General features: G+C 47.5%; 1 protein-coding gene across 4 annotated transcripts in view; it reads left to right on the forward strand.

Moving 5' to 3' along the window:
• The window catches only part of PLXNB1 (plexin B1), an 89817-nt gene that overhangs the window by 11081 nt on the left and 62938 nt on the right, over positions 1-15798 (forward strand). The window contains exon 2 of one of the 4 annotated variants that reach the window (XM_068154136.1): positions 14578-14636. The exons of the other annotated variants lie outside the window; for them this stretch is intronic. The gene's annotated coding sequence lies outside the window, so the exon portion shown is untranslated. The remainder of the gene's footprint in view (positions 1-14577; positions 14637-15798) is intronic. 4 annotated transcript variants of the gene reach the window in all.

A 15798-nucleotide genomic window follows, 5' to 3' on the forward strand; every position in this document is an offset into this window, starting at 1 on the left:
CCCTCTTAAAGTTTGTCTAAATGTTTTATGCAATGTAAGTAAGTACATCTTGAATATAAGGAATCTTGTTCATGATGAGAGTGTTATCCTAAGGTTTGTGCTTAGGATGTCTCTTGAGAATGAAATCCTAATATTTCTCACAATATTTTTCTCACCATTATGTGGATCATTTCTATTGGACCTGTTTGGTGGCAATTACCTTACTGATTAAACTTTGTAGAAAAGTAGACTTTTAATAAGCAATTGGTGTGTAAATGCATGTGTTAAAATCCAATTGCATTTAAGCAATTTCAGTTACTTTCTTTAATCTTCTCTTGCATTCAGTGTGAAACTCCCATATGAGATTTAAATCTGATGATCAGGTCTGCTAGTTTGATCGCTTCAGGGATCTGCTAGCCAAAGTGTCCTGGGACAAAGCCCTGGAGGGAAGAGGGACCCAGGACAGCTGGTCAGTATTCAAGGACCACCTCCTCTGTGTCCAGGAGCTCTGTGTACCAACAAAGAGAAAAGCAGGTAAGAATGCTAGGAGGCCTGCCTGGATGGGCAAGGAGCTACTGGACACACTATTACTTAAAAGGAAACTCTACAGGAAGTGGAGGGAAGGACAGGTAGAGCAGGGGGAATACAAGGAAGCTGCCCGAGCAGCAAGAGTCCTGGTCAGGAAAGCCAAAGCAGAGTTTGAGCTGAATCTAGCCAGGGAGATTAAAGGGAATACTAAGAACTTTTACAGGTATATTAATGGGAAGAAGAAGACTAGGGAAGGTGTGGGCCCCCTCAGAAAGGAAAAAGGTGACATGGTCACCTGTGATGAGGAAAAGGCTGAGGTACTTAATAACTTCTTTACCTCAGTCTTCACTGCAAGGGCCTCTAGCCACACTCCTGATGTTATGGAAGTCAAAGCCAGGGACGGGGAGGAAGAACTGCCCATTGTAAGTGCAGATCAGGTTCGTGATCATCTGAAGAACCTGAAAGTGTTCAAGTCCATGGGACCCGACGGGTTACACCCACGGGTACTGAGAGAACTGGCAGATGAGGTTGCTAAACCCCTCTGGCAGATGAGGTTGCTAAACCCCTCTCTATTATATTTCAAAAGTCCTGGCAGTCTGGTGAAGTCCCCACAGACTGGAAAAGGGGAAACATTGCCCCCATCTTCAAAAAGGGCAAGAAGGAGGAACCAGGGAACTACAGGCCAGTCAGTCTCACCTCTGTGCCTGGAAAGATCATGGAACAGATCCTCCTGGAGTCACTACTCGCTCAAAAGAATAGTGAAGAGGTGATTGGGAACAGTCAGCATGGCTTTGCCAAGGGCAAATCCTGCCTGACCAACCTGGTGGCCTTCTATGAGCAGGTGACAAAATTAATAGATGAGGGGCGAGCAACTGATGTCGTTTACCTGGACCTGAGCAAAGCCTTTGACACTGTCCCACACCACATCCTGGTGTCCAAACTGGTGACACATGGGTTTGATTGGTGGACCACTAGATGGATAAGGAACTGGCTTGATGGCCGCACCCAAAGAGTGGCTGTCAATGGCTCCATGTCCCAGTGGAGGCCAGTGACAAGTGGAGTCCCTCAGGGATCAGTCCTGGGACCTATCTTATTCAACATCTTTGTGGGGGACATGGACAGTGGCATTGAGTGCACCCTCAGCAAGTTTGCTGATGACACCAAGCTGTGTGGTGCAGCAGACACGCTGGAGGGAAGGGAGGCCATCCAGAGGGACCTTGACAGGCTGGAGAGGTGGGCACAGGCCAACCTCATGAAGTTCAATAAGAGCAAGTGCAGGGTCCTGCATCTGGGTCGAGGCAATCCCAGGCACAAATACAGGCTGGGCAGTGACTGGCTGGAGGATAGCCCTGAGGAGAGAGACTTGGGGGTGCTGGTGGACAAAAAGCTCAACATGAGCTCTCAGTGTGCACTTGCAGCCCGCAAAGCCAATCAGATCCTGGGCTGCATCAGGAGAAGTGTGGCTAGCAGGTCAAGGGAGGTGATCCTCCCCCTCTACTCAGCCCTGGTGAGACCCCACCTGGAGTACTGTGTCCAGTTCTGGAGCCCCTATTACAAGAGGGATGTGGAGGTGCTGGAACGTGTCCAGAGAAGGGCCACGAGGATGATCAGAGGGCTGGAGCACCTCTCCTATGAGGACAGACTGAAGGAGTTGGGGCTGTTCAGTCTGCAGAAGAGAAGGCTCCGAGGTGACCTAATTGTCGCCTTCCAGTATCTGAAGGGGGCCTACAGGAAGGCTGGGGAAGGACTTCTCAGGATATCAGGTAGTGATAGGACTAGGGGGAATGGAATGAAGCTGGAGGTGGGGAGATTCAGGCTGGATGTGAGGAGGAGGTTCTTCACCATGAGAGTGGTGAAACCCTGGAATGGGTTGTCCAGGGAGGTGGTCGAGGCCCCGTCCCTGGGGGTGTTTAAGAGCAGGCTGGATGAGGCTCTGTCCAGCCTGATCTAGTGTGGGGTGTCCCTGCTCATGGCAGGGGGGTTGGAACTAGATGATCCTTGTGGTCCCTTCCAACCCTGAATGAAACTATGAAACTATGAATGTTATAGTTTAGCCTATAATTGTTTCAGAATAACTTGTGACAGGCTGAAAATGAACTTACAGTTTTATAAGGCCAAATAAATCATTGAGCTCTCATTTAGTCTGATATGTAAAGCAAGGCAGTGAGCTTACCTGAACTTCCTTAAAGCTAAACATCTAATTTGAGACTGAATGTTAATAAAGAGAAGAGTTGCAAGTGATGGAGAGCTTGCCATACAGAACAAGTTATAAGATATCTCTCAGAAAAGAAGTTTGGAAAATAGCCCTTGTTCTGCTCCCTCTAGAAACCTGCAATTTGCAAGTAATTAACATTGTTCTGAATGGGTTAACTAAGGTGGTAGTTGTTCTGCTTGGCTCATGATTGACTATATAATAGCCAACATTGGCAATCTCTGTCGTGTGCTGGGTTGCAAAGTCTGCTAATTAACACATTAGTTTCATGTTGCCATTGCCAATGTTTGCACTGAAGAACTTAGCTTTTTTGGCCATATGGATGGGTGGGAATATTGGGATCGTATTATGGCTCTGTGCTCATTCATGTGTGATGCTTTGTGCTCTGTTTTTCCCAAGACATCTAACCAGGCTTGGGGCCGAACAGTGCCTTCTCGGAGAATCTTCAACTGAAAGGTCAAAATAAGCACAAGGCCTTTAGACAAGTCTTGCACTCTCCCCACCCACCACCACCACCCCCTTCTTTGTGTCTGTCTCTCCACATATACATATGTACGAGTCCTTCACCCAACACATTCATCTGTGATTCTTTTCTTGAGACCCAGGGCTTCTGAGTGCCCTGCTGCCACTCAAAAGTCTTCCACAAAAGCACACAGCTCAGCAGGATGAATCTCATGCAGCAATCTTATTTGGGGGCTGGAGGGGAGCTCCTGGCCCTCACCTACTGATGGCTCTGTTGGTTTTCTACCATGGCTGTGTACTGTTAGCTGCCTGGCATGTGTGTTTCTCAATTATGCACATAGAGGTAGGCCAGGATTTCCCTTAAAGGCATTATTTGCTTTTAGACTAGGATCTGGTGGTTCTTAAGGGGAGTGGGAAAGGGAAAATATGCTTCACAGTGATCCCAAAGTGAGGGCTCCAAATGGTGTTGTGGAAGTTGAAGACTTGGGTTTGTGGGACAGATCAGGTCTGACCTAAGGGGAATTTGCTCACGCTTTTCCCACACTACCTCCCATCTGTGCACTGAAGGCTCTCCCTGGAAACTCCCTGTGGAAGAGCGTAACCATCAAGTGTCAGAGATGTTGAAACCTGGCTATTTACCCCAGCTCCCAGGGTGTGCCTGAGGAAGATACCTTGACTTTAGTACATAAGATGTATTTTGAAGGGATCAGTGGGTTTGTGCCTGTTGTAAAAGCATTTGAGACAATCAGCTCTTGCTTTTAATTTACTGTCACTGTTTCAGCCCTGCCTTGGCTACTCCCTTCCCTTACTTGCCAAGTGCAGCTGAAAATGAGGTTTTGAAGCAGGGGTGTTTTTTGTATGCATTCTAGCAAATGTTAGCACTGGAAGTTGGACTCTTACTGCTGTTTGTCTGGTAACAGTAGCCTCTGTTGTTTCCTTGTGCTGCTTTTGCAAAATACTGGTTTAGTTTCAATGTGAGAGGTGGTTGGACCATAAATGTGTGCCAAGCCACCTAATAATTCTTTTCTAAAATCTTTCATCAGGTCTTTTCTGCAATGTAGTTTAAAAAGGAAAGGGGGGGGGAGGGGGGAGAGGCAGGGAGAGAGAGAAAAACCAACTCAAACACCTCCCTTTACCCCTAGAAACAGCCATCGTCTTGTTCTGCTGAGCTGACTGACGCTCATACTGATCAGGGCTGTTTCCTTTGTCTTCGTTTACTTTAGAGTTAAGCTGCACAAGACTGGGCTATTTTTGTTCTGTGTTGTTGCAGGATCTTTTACATGAGATTCCTAAATGCTAAAGCAAATGCTCTTAAAGGCAAAAACTACCATCCACGTCAGGGGCAAGATGGTCATTGCTCCAAAAATGAAGCTCCGTGGTTTTGCTCTGATAAGATGTTTTGGCAGGCACATGCCTGCACAGAGGAGTGCCTAGGTCAGGGCTGGACTCACGGCTATCTCCTGGTTTTAAGTTGGATTGCCTTTTGTCAGACAAATGCCCACCTTCTTTCTTGTCCTTCTTTTGACAGTAGCTGTGGATGCACCACAGGGGCTCCCTGGCTGTGTTTGCTTTAGCTGGGGAGGTGTTTGCCTTCTCTGCAGAATTCCAGCTTCCAGCTGCCAGGGAAACCTGGAGCCCTTGTGTTGATTTATTAGGGCACAGTGTGCCTCAGGAATGCCTTTACTAAAGAGCTGGGAGTGATGGAAGGGATTCTGCCTGATGTGATGGGAAGCCTTCTTGTTTCTCTTTAGAGAGATGCTAAGAAAGAATTTCCCAAAGCAAGGTAAGAAAAATAGCTCACTCAGCTGACTGCTTTGGAGACTGTTGGTTAGGTTTCCCTGGCATAGAATCAAGGAGATGGACGATAGATGTAATTCTAAGAGTGCAATTTTAAGTGAATTTTTGGTGAGAGATGATCCTGTGAATTGCCCAACCAGAGGGTTTGTGTGCTTTTGGTTTGTGTTAAGGGCTTGACATTCCTGAGCTACTGACTAGGGCTTTTTTTCTGGGTCTTGGCTTTGTGCCATCTAAATGTTTTGCACTTGAAAGAAGAAAGTTTCAACTCCTTTGGTTTTGCAGACTTCTCAACATTTTTCAATAGATATGGTACTGAATTTGCTAATTTTAAATCCCTTTGCAGACTACAACAGTCTGTGGACTGCAAGTTCAAAAATCAATGACATGAATGTATTTTCCCTGTAGTGAGCTCACTAGAATACCTTCACCTCTCTTACAATTTGTTCCAGGCATCTGACATGCAGCCCTTGTTTTCCTTTCATGCCTGGCATGCACACACAAATGTGTGTTGCTGGACTTTTTATCTTTTTTTTTTATATTTTGGTGGTGGTTGTCCCAGCTGATGAGAAAACAGCACCTCAGAAAATGCCAGATGTTTGTAAAAGGTAGGGTGGACAAGCGGGCACTTTGTGTTGATGAGATATTTGGTAGTTGCAGAAGAGGTTGTGTTTATGGGGCATCAGTGCTGAGAAGGAATTTCCTTTCCTGGCTGAAGTAGAAAGACTGTCCACGTACAGCTTTCTTCCTTTGCTTTAGCATTCCTTGAGATTGTTCCCTATTTTACAAATGCATCTTTTGAGAACTGCCAGGAAAATGTCTCTCTCAAATGGCAATGGAAATTTCTGAGCTCATGGGGATGAAAACCTTTGGGCCTGTGCTCACTGAGTGAAAAAGAGTCTTACCAACCAGCCATTCTTCAGTGTGCAAAGTGGTTGAGCAAAGTCTGCAGAGACTCTCCGAAAGTTATTGGCTTTCTTCAGGAAGGGTGCTTGTGAATAGAATTGAATGAGCCTGGTCCCATCCTTCTTGGCTTCATTGCTGGCACTTCAGAGAGCACTGAAACTTGGAATTCAGCAGATGCTTGAATAAAAGGGGAAAAAAACTTTTTTTGAAGTGGATGTCTTGTGAACAGGTCTAGAGCCAGTGTTCCTGTGTTACTGTAAGAGAACTAACGGATTTGTGACTGCTTTTGGGCCTGATAAAAAGCAGGGAGGCAACACTGATTTCTCCAGAACTTTCTGAAGGGTTCAGAAATGAGGACAGTCTACTGGAGTAGATGCAGATGGCTTATTTACACTGGGGACTGTTAAACCTGCCAAAGTATAAAGTGCATCTTAACAGAAAGATGTGAGACAAGGCCTGCACTTCTCTCTCTCTCTCTCTCTCTCTCCTAATTACTGCACCTCAGCTGCTGCTGTCTCTCATACTTACACATCTGAAAGGTGACAATGACAGTGTCTTAAATGGCAAAGCAATAGCAGAAACACTCCTTTTTTCCCCCTTCCTCCTTTTTTCCCCCTTCCTCCTTTTTTCCCCCTTCCTCCTTTTTTCCCCCTTCCTCCTTTTTTCCCCCTTCCTCCTTTTTTCCCCCTTCCTCCTTTTTTCCCCCTTCCTCCTTTTTTCCCCCTTCCTCCTTTTTTCCCCCTTCCTCCTTTTTTCCCCCTTCCTCCTTTTTTCCCCCTTCCTCCTTTTTTCCCCCTTCCTCCTTTTTTCCCCCTTCCTCCTTTTTTCCCCCTTCCTCCTTTTTTCCCCCTTCCTCCTTTTTTCCCCCTTCCTCCTTTTTTCCCCCTTCCTCCTTTTTTCCCCCTTCCTCCTTTTTTCCCCCTTCCTCCTTTTTTCCCCCTTCCTCCTTTTTTCCCCCTTCCTCCTTTTTTCCCCCTTCCTCCTTTTTTCCCCCTTCCTCCTTTTTTCCCCCTTCCTCCTTTTTTCCCCCTTCCTCCTTTTTTCCCCCCTTCCTCCTTTTTTCCCCCTTCCTCCTTTTTTCCCCCTTCCTCCTTTTTTCCCCCTTCCTCCTTTTTTCCCCCTTCCTCCTTTTTTCCCCCTTCCTCCTTTTTTCCCCCTTCCTCCTTTTTTCCCCCTTCCTCCTTTTTTCCCCCTTCCTCCTTTTTTCCCCCTTCCTCCTTTTTTCCCCCTTCCCCCTGTCTGGAACAAAGAAGTTATTAAACCAATAGTAAAAAATATCCTCATATAAATCTCCCTCCTAAAAACTGCTGGTCATGAGACTATTGGGATTTTTGTAGGGCTTGACAAGCTTGAATCCTGAGACTACAGGTAAAGCAGCAGTCAACTTCATCCTCCTGCCCATAGCCTTGGGAATATCCACCACAGCAATAGGACTTCTATTACTGCTGTCCTCACAGCTCTGCACCAAATTGCCTTTGTACACACCACCTTTCCAAGAAGTTGGAAGGCTCTTCTTGTCTCTTCTGGCAAAACTCTCCAGTAGTATTTCCCCAGCAGTTACTTTAGTTACTAAAACCCAGTCTTTCAGATCCTTATTGCTCATGGCATACAAAAAAAGAGACAAGATAGTTTTCAGTGTGGTCACCTCCTAGAAAAACAGACTTCAGGAGGGGAAGGATAATGCTGTAGTTGTGGTTGTATTGCAGTGGTGCAGAAAGAATGGAGGCAGCAGCAGCTTCAAGTTGGTCTGCAGGCAACCATTTTGGATTTGGTGTTTCTGGAAATCTGTCATTGGTTGCAGTCTCTTGTGACAGCCTTGCTGGTTGGCTATTAACTTGTTCAGGCTCCCCTCACTCATGACTCTACTCTGTGTTGCTGTATCCCTGTAAATCTGGTTTAAGAAAAAGCTTTGTGAAAGTTTCTCTTCCTGCTTCCCCACTTGTTCTGTGGAGCTCAGGAGAATGTGCTGGCACCCAGCCCTTGGCAGGCACATTTTTAGTGCCCTCTTTTTCTCTGTCCCTCACCCTTTGAGTAGTCAGCTCCAGGGGAGCCCTATGCCAGGGCAGCAGGCAGGACAATGAGCTCTGATCAGAAATGCTGTGCAATGGACTGGCAGGATTCCTCTCAGCTACAAAAAAACAGCAGAAGAAAGGCAAAACAGTGCTGAAAATATTGGCTCTTTTTGGCTGAGAGACAAATGTCCTATTTCATACATAGCCTGCTCCTTTTCATGCCCATACATAGTCCCTTCCTGCTCTCCACTGTATAGCATTTTCTCTCACTGCATTGGGGCATTCAGGCTAATGCAGATCTGAAGAGCAACCTATATTAAGAGATTATCCTGCAGTGGTATTTGCCTTGTTTATGCAAAGGGCTCCCATCTACTCAGCTGCCTATTTCTGCTGCTTTTTGTAAGATACTACTTTGAGAGCAGGTTTGCAGCTGTGTTGTACCCTACAGCTTCTGCTTTCCCCCCTCATAATAGCCACCTCCTTGTCTTTTCACCAATAGAAAATAAGAGTTGAAGCGAGGGGATGCCTGTCCATTTGCATCAGCCTGGGAAATGCTGGGCTTCTCTCCTGAGGCCTTTGCCTCCGGCATCTTGCCAGAAGGCATCTAGTCTCTATTCATTTCAAGCACATACGGTGCCCAAGCCAGAAATGTGCAGAGAGCTCATGAGCTGTGATCAACTGAGGGCCAGACAGCATGACCTGGTGCCTCTTAAAAATCAATGAATTGAAGAGCTGAGATTTCCGGATGCTTTGGAGGTATGAGCAGGGTGCAGCACCTGCAGCGCAGCGTGAACCTGAAGAGGATCTCGGGCATGGATCTGGCCTGTATTTGTGGTAGAAAAATACCCTGAAGTCTGAGCCAAAAGAATGGGAATTTGCGTAAACGAGGTGTTTTTGGCCAAAACGAGCAATCCCCTTCTTCATAAATCACGCGAAGGAGCTTCCTTTCTTCAGAGCATGAGGAATTTAAGGCAAATTCTACTTTGGAGCTAAAAGGCTTGTTTTTAACAAAGGTGGTGCAAGCAGCATTGGGATGGACTCCAGGCCTTTGGTGTTCCCAAAGAAACACAAACAACTGCAGAGAAGGGTACGGCTCAGATCCTCTTGCCAGCGTGCTTAGCAGGCAGCCCAGTACCAGATCTGGTTCAGCCTTTGACAAGTGACCTCTGTCACTGAACGGGAGCATAAAGAGCCTCAGTGAGCTTTGGCTGAAATGGACTTGTGCCTGTCTGCTCTGCAGAGAGAGTAACCTCAGTGTTCCCTTCCCTCCCCGCAGTGCGTTTGTGAAAATAACTTGATTTAGCTGCCAAAAAAAAAAAAAAAAGACATTTGAAAAGTATACATTGCTCTCCTGTGTCTGAGCTTCTGTAAAATATGGTTTATGGTTGGTTCCTGTATATGGTGCTCAGTAATTTTACAGAAGAGAAAACGGCCTCACTAAGCTATCTACACAACACTTAATACAGTGAGGTCTCAGTCTGTGCTAGGACTCCAGAGTGCTATTCTGAGCATTAGGAACCCGATTATATTACACACAGAGCTCAGATGGCTCAGAGCCACACTTGGGACATTAACTGTTTCTATTAAGCTTTTACATTTAGAGATCCTTCTGGCAGTGAAGGGTGGTGCTGAATGAGCTGCCATTCCCACAGCCACACTCCACGTGTGTGTCTGTGCAGTTAGGGAGTGGTTTGTATTTGATTTGCACAAGGGGTAGCCTGAGTTCCAGAGCTTGCTGACTTTATGGATGCTCAGTGTAATCATCTTTTTGATATATTAGTTTTGTAGCTGCAGGTGTTATGGAGGAGGCTTTTATTGATGTAGATGAATTAAGCAGGTTGGGAAAAGACCTTTGAGATCAAGTCCAACCTATCACCCAACACCATCTAATTAACTAAACTATGCCACTAAGTGCCTCATCCAGTCTCATTTTAAACACTTACAGTGATGGTGACTCCACCACCTCCCTGGGCAGCCCATTCCAATGGCAAATCACTCCTCCTGTGAAGAATTTCTTCCTAACATCCAGCCTAAACCTCCCCTGGCACAGCTTGAGACTGTGTCCACTTGTTCTGTCTCAGGTTGCCTAGGAGAAGAGACTGACCCCCACCTGGCTACAAGCACCCTTCAGGAGAAACCTTACAAAGTGCTGTAAATGTATCAGAGGGGATGAATCCATAGCTAGTGTCGTTTGACAGACTACATGGCAAAGCAATGGTTCTTTTGATTCTTGATAGCCTGTGTCCCTGAAAGAACATGTTAAAGTCTTGGTTTAGTTTGTGATGAAAGTAGCTTTAGGAACAGTGAAGGTCTTTCCCACGGCTGTTTTATTTTGTTTTGTTTAAAAAAAGCAACAAACCAACCAAAAAACCCTCAAGCAAACACAACAACAGCAATAACAAGACTATCAACTAAACAAAAACCCAAAACCCTCTGTTAGAAGAAACTCCCTGTAGACCCTTAGATGACCCAAACGAAGACAGTGAGTTTCTCACTGTTTGAATACACACTGGCTGCCAGGTGGGGAGGGTGTAACTCTTCCTTCATCACACCCCAAGTGCAGGAGGAGATAAAAGAAATGTGTATAATCCTGCCCTGGCACTGCCTGAGTTTGAAGCACATTACCAGCAGACAGGTATGCTGAGCTTGGAGCCTAGGCAGCTGCCTTACAGAGGAAGAGAGGGTAGACAGTATTGAGTGGCTCCTAAGGATATAAGGCACTGGGCCAGGGAGGGTTACAGTTTTACTCGTGGTAGGAGAGGAATGAGACAGCAACATATGCTGTTCGGAAGGCAACCATGTCAAGGCAGTGAGGTATTGCCCTTGCTGGGCTTGGGTTAAACCCTTATTCCAGCAAAACTGTAGACTGCACCTCCTTTCTCTGTACTGGGAGAGAGAGAGAGACTGCCTACTGTGCAGTGAACAACTTCTCTGCAACAGACATGAGTGGATAGAAGCGCCCCATGTGCCATGTGGACCAGTGTGCCACTGGTTAGTCCATGGTGGTGATGTTCTGAGTTTGTCTATGTTTTTGTTAATGAATATCCCCTTCCTAAGTAAATAGCTGACATCTTTAACTTGCAAAGGCTTTGCTTTCCAAACTTGGGCCTGTAGCATGAAGAAGACACACAATGACCTTGATGTCCCTGTGACTTCTTTGCTGCATTTTTTGATCTTGTAATCTGCTGCCCCCCAGATTTGGAGGCATTTTCCTTTGATGCTTTGTGTTAAAAATGAAGAATAAACTGTAGTGTGGAGAAGCAGTTTGTATGATGGAACCCATCATAATAAATATGAGGTGATTGTGTTTGGAAAGGCTTGGATGAGACATGATGATTGAGCTGAATGTTGCAGTGGGGGGGGGGGGGGGGGGGGGGGGGGAAAGGTGACCCAGGAAGAGAGTGCAGTGGGAGTCAGACCCTGAAATAAACATGTGAGCAGGGCGTGAAGGGATAAGCAGCCTCCTTCAAACCAGATTTTGTGCCTGAGCCATCCTCCAGAATTTCCTGCAATTTAGACAAAGGGCCAACATCAGATTTCTAAGTGGTGTTTGTGCTGAACACTTGCAGGAGTGCCATTCCCATCCAGCTGCAGAGCAGGATTGTCCTTCTTCAGTCTTGCTGGGAGCTGCTTTGCGCTTTTCTGTGGCAGCAGCTTTTGCAATAGGAGCCCCCCCGCCCCCAGCCCTGAAGAGGATGGCTTTTTCTGTGAAAGAAGCCACCGTAACCAGGCAGACATTATCTCCTTGCCGGAAGGAGGGATCCAGGCTCCCTGGGGAGGAGGGGCCGGGGGGAGCGAGTGATTCATTGCAGCTGGCTGTAGTTTGGCCTCCTTCTCTCCGTTTGCCCTGGGTGCCAGGGAGTGACAGCTTGTGGGCAGCGGGCCAAGCTATGAAAAGAGGAGTGTGTGAGGCCTTCAGCTTTCTCATGCTTTATCAAGCTGCAAAGAATAGCTGGATATTCAGCCAGCGTTGGTGCAGGTCAGGAGAATGGAAATGCTAACTTAACTCCTGACATGCCGGCTAATTGCTGACCGCAGGCTGTGCGCGGAGCGGGGGCTGCGCTGCACGGCTCTTGTGCGGCGGTGCACGGAGCAAAAGCAAGACAATGTGCTTTGATGCCATGATGGAGATGTGTTTCTGTGAAGTGGGCAGCCTCTGGGAGTTGCTGGGAGTGTGGAAAGATGGAAAGAGTGCTCTCTTCTCCTGGTTTGCTGTCCATGTGCTGGTGGAGGGTGGAAACACAGCGAGGTCAGTCAGCAGGAGCAATAGACGTGCTGAGAAAGCATGAGGGACCATGGTGGGTGAATGGCAGGTCTGCCCTCGGCTGTCCTCTTGCTCGTGGCACAGCACTGAGGCCAGCTGACCCCTGTGCAGGAGCTGTCCATGTGAGGAAGCCTGGGGAGAAGGATTGGGCCGATCTGGAGCTGTCACCCTTTGCTGGAGGGATTGCCAGCGAGGCATCCCTGCAGTGGACGTCTCTGCAGAGTGCTGCCTGCCGGCGCCGAGGGAGTTAAGAGCTGCTGATCGGCTGGGGGTGAGCCTACCTCGGGGTGTTGAGCTCCATTCCCACGGCTTTTCCTTTCTGACTAGGGCTGGGGGAGGGATCAAGCTTGGAACAAGTAAAATGCCCGGAGACTGGAAAACAGCACACCGGCCCCTGTGGCCTTGTGTTGGGCTGGGAGGGATCTAAGCTTCACTACAGGCTGGACAGAAGTTGCCGGCCAAGGCTGGGTCTGTTGCCACTCGACCAGCTGCTGGATATAAACATGAGTTTATTTCCCTCCTTGGGGCAGACCCAGGTGGTTTTTTGGCTATCAGGTTCTTACTGAAGGGACAGAAATTATATTCCCAGCTTGAAGGATTTAAAGTGGAAATAAAGTCCCAGCAGTTCCATGAGCAGATCACAGCACAGATTAATATATGGGCTTTGTGCAAGTGCAGCAGCACTTGAAGGAGGAGGTAGTTCCCTACAGGACGTGACAGTTTCTGAAAGATGTAAGACACCAGGGCCTTTCTTTCCTGATTCTGACTCCACCTTCTTTTTATGCACCATTTTGAGGTGCTGAGTCAAGCTTTTTGAAGCCCTGAAGAGCAGGAAGAGGTGGAAGAGCAGGTGAAAATCTGAGGGACTGGGGAAGGAAGTTAATGGGTGCTCAGAGCCCGAATCCCACAGTTTCTCCATCAGTAGTGCAGAGGTCTCTGCCGCATCCCCATTTGCTTTGGAGCTATGTGAGGTAGCTCCAAACCTATGTACTAACCTTGGCCATCACTAGTTTCCCAGCAGAGGGAGAAGGAAGTCAGTGTATCTGTTCAGCCCCTAGAAATAGTCTCTGAAAACTAAGGTGCACAGTGCCTCTTCTCCATAGCTTGTGAATCTAAGGCAAGGCAAACTGATGTGAGTGAATGGGACCCGGTAGTAGGATAAAGGAGAGATGGACCATGGGCTGAGAGTGCAACTCCATGGTTGATTTCTGCTGGGCTGTTTGTGCTGTGAGAGACCAGGTTATGCCAAAAAGCACCACAAATGTGTGGTTAGGGACTGGATTTTTGTTTGTGTATGGGGTGTTTGGCTTTGCCTCTGCCCCAGATCCTCTTTGCAAAGGGTGAAGTACTCTCATCCTCGCACTTGCTGTGATGGCCTCTGGCTGGAAGATCTGGAGGGCAGAGGGTTGGGGAAGCTGTATTGCCTCTGTGGAGCAGAGGCTTTACTTCTTGCAAGGCCAAGAGAGTAGCCTGGATGAAACAACAACATCTGTGCAAATACTCTGCAAACAGCAATGCAATTCCTTCTGGTCAATCTTGCTGATTGTTAGATGCCAAAATCCTAATAAAGACTGGTAGGCAGCAGCCCTTTGTTCAGTTTTCTGCACTCAAACACTGAATGGTTTGAAGTGCAGCTCTTTGCTCTGTTTTACTCACCCAGCAATGGGAGATGTGGGCAGAGCAGGAACTGCAGTCAGGCTGGTCTGAGTCCCACGTGAGACCAACCTGCAGTGGATGCACAAAGAGAGGCCCTTGCTTGCTGCCACAATAGCTTGGACTCAGGTGCAATAAGCACACTGGCAAGAGCTGGCTTTTCTGTCCTGCTCCTTCAGGGACTGGGGGTGTGTTCCCATTGTGCCTGTGCTGAGTTGCTCCTGTCAAGCCTTTTCTCATTATTCTTGCCTTGAGCTGTCTCAGGCCTGAAGGCAAAGTGCTGCAGAAAGCTCTGTAGGCTTGCCCTTGAGAGATGTGAGGTCCTTGGAGAGTGGCTGTTCAAGGGAAGCACTGCAGTGGGTTGAATTGAGGCTGTTTCAGGCTGCACAGCTCTGAGCTAATCTCCCAGAGGCAGAGACATTACTCACCAATCAGGAATGTGTCTGTATTTTTCCTAATGAGAACAAAACATTTTATCCCTGTTCATTAGCAGAGAGTTAGGGTGTACTGTTGCTATGCCAACAGACTCCTCTCCCCTGCAGACACACTGGGGGTGTCCTCTGTGCCATGGTTGGAAGGGTGAACGAGAAGGCTCATTCTGGCAAGAAAAAGATCCCATTGTTTTCCCAGGGCTGCCTGGACTTTGTGCAGCTGGCCAGACCTTGCCATCTCAGGGGAAAGGGAACCACAGCGGGAGTCAAATGCAACAGAGGTTTAATTTATTGGAAAAATAGTCTTTGCATTTCATGTTATATTGTTTTTTCCAGCTTGAGGCACGCTCAATAAGAGAAATGAAGGTGTCTCACCGTTCCCAAGAGTCCAGATGGTAAGCAAGATGCGCCGGGAGTCAGCACTGGGACGCCCATGGACTGTTGCAGCCCACTGGGCTCCTCTGTGCTCCTGATCTCGTTGGTTTGTGTGGGCAGTGTAATGCTGCCAGCCTCTTGATGCTGATGCAGAATGAACCCACCTGAGGAACTGCACCAGTGATTAGCTGGATGGATTTGGGTTCACCAGGCACGTGGTCTCCTGGAAAGAGTGAGTGGCTGTATGAGAGAACGTGCACTTGTTCCCTTTGCAAGGGGAAGGCTCCCTTTATGCAGGGACAGAGGGCACATCTTCAACACAAGCTTCAATCTACAGAGTTCTGCTGTAAGCAGGTGTAATTACTCCAAAGGCTGCCTGTCTATTTGCTTATCATTTTTGGTCTTCATCCCCAGCTGCATTCCACTTTCTTAAGGGACTGATTGGGATCTGTGGGTTGCCGTGGCACCTAGGTCAGGCCACTGTAGACCTTGTGCAAGAATCTCTTTAGTGCTGCACTTCCACCTCTGATGCAATGTGAAAAATAACTTTCAACCCTAATTTTCTTGTGCGAGGAAGTGAGTTTAACCTACAGATGGAAACAAGCAAAACCGAAAAGCTACTTTCTGGTGGTGAGCTATGGCCAGAACTGGGCCAGTGAGCATAGCCAAATCTGAAGACAGTCTCCTGGAGTAGGAGTGATGCTCAAATCTGGCTGTCAGTCACCATGCAGAGTGATGAGCTGCTTTGTGCTGGCAGAGCTCTGTGGTGTTGACAGCTATAACCCTTGAAATGTCTCCCTGAAACTGATTTCTCCTTTCAGGCTGTTTCCTGTTAAACAGGATAGTTACAACTCCTATTTCAGACTGCCTGGCAAAGCACTCTGTAAGTGAATGTGTGGAATTTGAATATAGGAATTTGAATATAAAATGTAGGGTGGTACAGCAGAGATCCCAGACTGAGCTGCTGGAGATCTGGGGAGTGAAACTCTGGCACCTGGACACTAGGTGCTGATTTAGATGAGTCACTAGCTCTTGCACTGGAGAGATGATTATCTCCTAAGAGCACTGAGAGTACAGGATCCCTTCATCAGAAGAATGTTAGACTTGCAGCTATAGCAGCAGGAGGACTCAGCAGAAATAAAAACAAGGAACAAAGCCAGACAGGAACCCCTAGCCCAGACT

The sequence above is a fragment of the Melanerpes formicivorus genome, unplaced genomic scaffold, assembly GCF_026170545.1.
Source record: "Melanerpes formicivorus ecotype bairdi unplaced genomic scaffold, bMelFor1.0.p_v2 SCAF_28, whole genome shotgun sequence".
Classification (NCBI taxonomy): Eukaryota; Metazoa; Chordata; class Aves; order Piciformes; family Picidae; genus Melanerpes; species Melanerpes formicivorus.